The sequence below is a fragment of the Mus pahari genome, chromosome 19 (assembly GCF_900095145.1).
Source record: "Mus pahari chromosome 19, PAHARI_EIJ_v1.1, whole genome shotgun sequence".
NCBI lineage: Eukaryota > Metazoa > Chordata > Mammalia > Rodentia > Muridae > Mus > Mus pahari.
The window spans coordinates 52223011-52228197 of NC_034608.1; the positions used below are offsets into that span (position 1 = coordinate 52223011).

The 5187-nt window shown below is 44.6% G+C and overlaps 1 long non-coding RNA gene across 1 annotated transcript; it reads right to left on the minus strand.

The window, feature by feature from the left end:
• Nucleotides 1-910: 910 nt before the first annotated feature.
• Nucleotides 911-3428, minus strand: LOC115062612. The gene is made up of 4 exons (XR_003842564.1): nucleotides 3270-3428; nucleotides 2231-2351; nucleotides 1794-1904; nucleotides 911-1267 (listed from the first exon to the last, which is right to left on the minus strand). It is a non-coding gene; the product is annotated as an uncharacterized LOC115062612 (long non-coding RNA).
• Between the last annotated feature and the right edge of the window lie 1759 nt (nucleotides 3429-5187).

Sequence of the window (5187 nt, forward strand, 5' to 3'; positions counted from 1 at the left end):
TACTGCTTCAAATGGGAATTGGCTCGTTGTTCAGACCTTGGCCAGGAGAGACCACAACAGATAATTTCACAGCCTCACCTATGCATTGCCATGCTTTGACCTTAAGAACGCCCACCCTCCTCGGAGAGAGCAAACCACCCAACAGTCTCCTGCCCCCCCATCCCCCCCCCCCCCCCCCGTGCCCCTGAGGCTAGGAAACTCCTCCTCCAAGGGAGTCCTTGAACCCTCTTCATGCTCCACCCTCCTTGGCCTGGGAGGGACAGCAGAGGTGGGGCTTAAAGCTCATGCTTATTTGGCCCTGTGAGCTTTCTTTTCTCTAAGAAATGTTATATAAGAAGACAAACTTGAAGTTTTATGCAACATGAATATGCATTCGGCATGTAAGAAGAACTCACGACTATAAATTTTTTTAAAGTGACTAATGCTATAAATATCCCCAAAGCTATAAAAAAATGACAATATTTTTACTTAAAACACTTTTTTCCCCTCCAATTTTGTATAATACTTTTAAAAGAAAAATTGGACTGCCTACTTGGATCCCTTCTTCCCCCAGCAACCGTTTTTTATAATATCACTTCCTATGGGTAGATTAAGGAGTCAGTTTAACGCTTCTCCCAGCACAGGGTGTTAGAACATGTTTCCTATTGTGGGTAATTAGGCTGAAGAGAAGAACTCCCAGCTTCCTTCACACACTAACAGGCTGTTTTCAGTCCTGCTTCAGCATGGCGCCTACGACACAGGAACACGATAAATTCAGTTTCATACAATTGCCACCAAAAAAAAAAAAAAAAAAAAAGACCAGTTGGGCTTAATGCAAAATTAAAAAAAAAATTAAAAAAAAAAAAAAAAAAANAAAAAAAAAAAAAAAAAAAAAAAGGAGAGATGCACACAAGGAGAATTAAACCTGATTATGTTGTTATTTAGCATATTCTCCCGACAAGACAGAACTTTAATTCTGAATTGAACCTCATCCTCTGCGTATCCCTCGTGTGATATAGAATGTTCCGAAACGAGGTTGGATCCTAGCCTTTTAAAACTTATCTCTTCTTCGCTGTTGAGATAGTTCTTGCCAGCCTCTGGAGAATGCTCTCTTCTTTTACGTGTTTAAATCTCTGTGTATGTGTACACGTGCACACAGGCTTGTGGAGGAGGCCAAAGGACAACCTCGGACGTTGCTTCTCACTGTCCACCTTGTTTGCTTTCTTGGTTTTTGCTTCTGTCTATTCCAGCGTAGCTGGCCCTTAAGTTTCCAGGGATTTTCCTGTCTCTGTAGAAGAGCTGACGTTACAATCACCATATCCAGCTCTATGTACGTTCTGGGGAATCCAAGCATAGGTCTTTATGCTTGTGTGGAAAGCGCTTTACCCACCGAGCCATCTCTCTGGTCCCCAAATTCACTATCTTGCTGTGACCTGTGTCCTCGTTAGGAAGCTGGCCAAATTGGCAGTCAGTATATGAACCCCCAAAGAGGGCACCCCTACAAGGGACAGGCTGTGCATGGACATAATCCAGAACTTTAAACAAAATATCTCATTTAGTTGGTCTAAATGTATCCTGGACTTAGAATCCCCTCAGCTTGATACCTCAAAGACCCAGGGATGCTCTGGGGCCCCCTGAAACAAGGGCAGGAAGAAAGGAGGGGAAGCTGGAAAGACAACGCCAAGTTGAACTGAGTTAAAACATTCCTTCCCCTATGTCTACTGCGTGGCCATATGGATACATTATCAGCATAGGCCATAGGCCTTTGTAAAGGGTCTTTAGAAACAAGGCCCTGCAACCTTACTTCACAGTACCTCTGCCTCTGAAGGCTTGGTTCCTGGATCCTCTTTCCCATTGGCAGTCAACCCTGCTCATCAGAATTTTGGCACCGAATTCTCTCTCTCTCTTTCTCTCCATTGCTTGACCTGGTCCAAATAACACGACATCAGTTCTGGCAAGGACCCCCCTATGGCATCACACTATGGTAGATGGTATCATGGCAGAAGGACATGCAAGAGGAAGAAATCACAGGGAAGGGTAGAAAACAAGTCCCCCCTGCAAGGACTCACTCTACGAGAACAGCATCGGTTCCCTGAAGGCCTTACTCTGGGCTCTGTCTCCTGAGGGTCTGCCGCTTCTTAGCATTGCGACACTAGCGACCACACTTTCCACGAATAAATCGTCCGGGTATAAACCCCATCCAAACAATCGCAACCAGCGTGTTGAGCTCTTTGCATGGAGTAGTACAAACCTTCCTCTTGCATCTTTGTCCTTCCTGGAAATGCCGTTGCCTTTTTGCCTGGGTTTTCTTGCCTTTGGATTCATTTCCTGGTCGATCACTCTCTTCTAAATTGTCATTGCTCTGGAGACAGCTAAATGGCATACGAAGTAAATGAGTAAGTGGAGATGATTTCGGAATCATGAAATAGAACCCCAGTTTCTCATATATTGGCTGTGTGTCCTTGGGTAAATGATTCAGTATTTCTGAACCTTCTCCTTACAATATCCTTAAAATAATTAGAGTTGTCCTACAGTTCACTCAGCAGTGCCTGGTGCTTTGTGATTGATCATGGGAGGGTGACAAGGATAATGATAACATAAACACACAAACAAACAAACAAACAAACCAACAAACCCCCACACGTCTCAGCATTTCTTTGGAGCAAGCAAACTTTTCCTACTCCATTTTTCCTTGCTGACTCCCACACCCAACACAGGCCTCCCTTCCTCCTGCTTTTATCTTTTGTGAGGAGCAGGACATGTATGCCTCTCGTCCTGTGTGCACAAAGACAGTAATTAGAGCCATCGATTGGAGCTTAAAAAAAAAAAAAATGGTGTCTGGTTAGCAAACGGTCCCGTCAGTTCAGCCAAAAAGTACAGCAGATCCTGTCTGTGTGGAGTATATAGTCACTTCCCCTAGTTTTCAAAGTTGGTAATACTGTTAACAGGCGGCTGGTGACAGCAGCAACATCAGCATTGTCTGCTGGGCAAAGTGACAGAACGTTCTGCACTTCTTGTCTCTCAGGAACAGTTCCGAGGATTCAGATGCAAATGAGCACGAAGCCAGCCAGTCCTGATTTGCATTCGCTCTCGGTGAACCCGCGCTCCCGCCCAAGTTCGTCTTCTGTGCATTTGCAATGCTGAAATGACTCTGCCAAAGCAATTTCTTTTTTCTACTCTATCCGTTGTAATCTCTTTTAGAAAATCCTTCCCCTAAAGCCCAACTTTAACTCTGTATTAATTTGGCCCTCGTTGCCCAGGTTCCCCTCCAAGATACCTTCTGCTCTCACCTGCCCTGCATCCAGGTCTCTCCATGCTGTGCCTTCTCCCATGAAGCCTTGCAGCTAGCTGCCCTTTATGTTGTTTCCCATCCTGACCTCATGTCCTGGGCCCACAAAAGGCATACAGTCCTCTCCTAAAGGACCAGGACAGTGGCAATGCTCTGTCAGTGTGTGCAGGACCCAAGGCTCTGCTAAAACAAACTTTAGTAAAATCTGACGTGTCCAGCTGACCTTTAATCAACATAGACTGGAACTTGGCAGGCCTTGTTAGTATGAATTACAGGTTTGTTTGTTTGTTTGTTTTTGAGAAGTGTGACAATAAAAATAAAGACAAAGAAAGAACAACAAAAAAAACTTGTCTATGAAGCCTAGAGGTATGTGTATATATTAATAAAAATCTAACTATGTCACTAACACATATATGTAGATGATCGTAATTATATTATTGACTCTCATAAAAGACATGAGTGTATTGTAAAAAGCTAAATTCTATTCAAGACTTAAACAGGCAAACACAGATTATACTTGATGCCATTTGCAGTTGAGGGGAATACAAACACACAGAAATAACAGGGTATTAATTATACTGCATAAAACTACTACATGGGTGTCTCAGACAGCTGTCCATAACTGTAACAAAACACATGAACTAATCAACACAGGGAAAGGAAGGCTGGAATTCCCTCAGTTCTGAGGTTTCAGTGTCTTGGCTGTTTCTCTCTGCCTGCTGGGTGCATTGGATATCATAGCGGGATCGTGGGCCACAGAGCTCTTCACCCAATGTGACCAAGGAGCAAAGACAGAATCAGGACGAGGCTAAAACTAAAACAACAACACTAACTTCCTCATGCTCGGCCTCCCCTCCTAAAGTTATCTTCCACCTCCAGTAGCACCTCAGGCTAAGAACTGAGCCGTCCCTGGATAGAGCTAAGGGGGCTAATTCAGATCTAACACTCAGCAGAGAGCTTCTACAATAAGCTCCATTATCATTTCCTGCCATCATTGCGGTGAGCTCCAGGGTAGGTACCAAACATCTGCCCTGTGACCCTCATCGGTCTGCCTAAGCAGTTCATCTCTCTTAAGTAAATTGCACATGGCAGTAAAAAGTGACCCCGTGATGCTCTCTCGAATGTCTTTCACTGCGTCTAAGTACTTACGGCATACAAAATAAATGTGAAATACCTGTTTATGTCATCAGTAAAAGCTTCTGGTCAGTCAGTTGCTAGTTATCACTGTCAGGGAGGCTATTCGTCGTGAAGATAGCGAGTCAAAAGCTACATGTGGATTTTTTTTAATTGCATGGGGTCTTCAACCCACAATGTCGGCAATGCACAGAGATTGCACCGCCTGGGCTCAAGGAACGTTTATAGCAGGAACACACACCTGTGTAGCGAGCATCAGACCACCGGGAGGTAGGTCAGCAGATGTCCCAGGACCCAGAACCCTTGCTGCACATTCTCTCCTAGCCACCCCACAGCCCTGACTTCAAGACCATAATTTTGCCTCGCATTGACCTTGACATTAACACAGTAACACATGATATACTTTACTGGATTTTCACTTCTATTACGTTTGTAAGATTCACCCACCCACGCTGTGGTTCATTTTCACTTCTGTGGACCATTTTGGTACAGGGAGTTTGCTCTATCTCGTAGGAAGTACACTTGGGTGGCTTTCTGTCCGGGAGTTCTGCATATTATCTACGTGACTTCTGGTGAATGTGTGGACATACTTCTGAGGCGTTGCTTTATGGGGTTGAAATCATGGCTTTTGATGACTAAGAGTATTTGGTGGTACCGGGCAGTGGTGGTGCACGCCTTTAATCCCAGCACTTGGGAAACAGAGGCAGGCAGATTTCTGAGTTCGAGGCCAGCCTGGTCTACAGAGTGAGTTCCAGGACAACCAGGGCTACACAGAGAAACCCTGT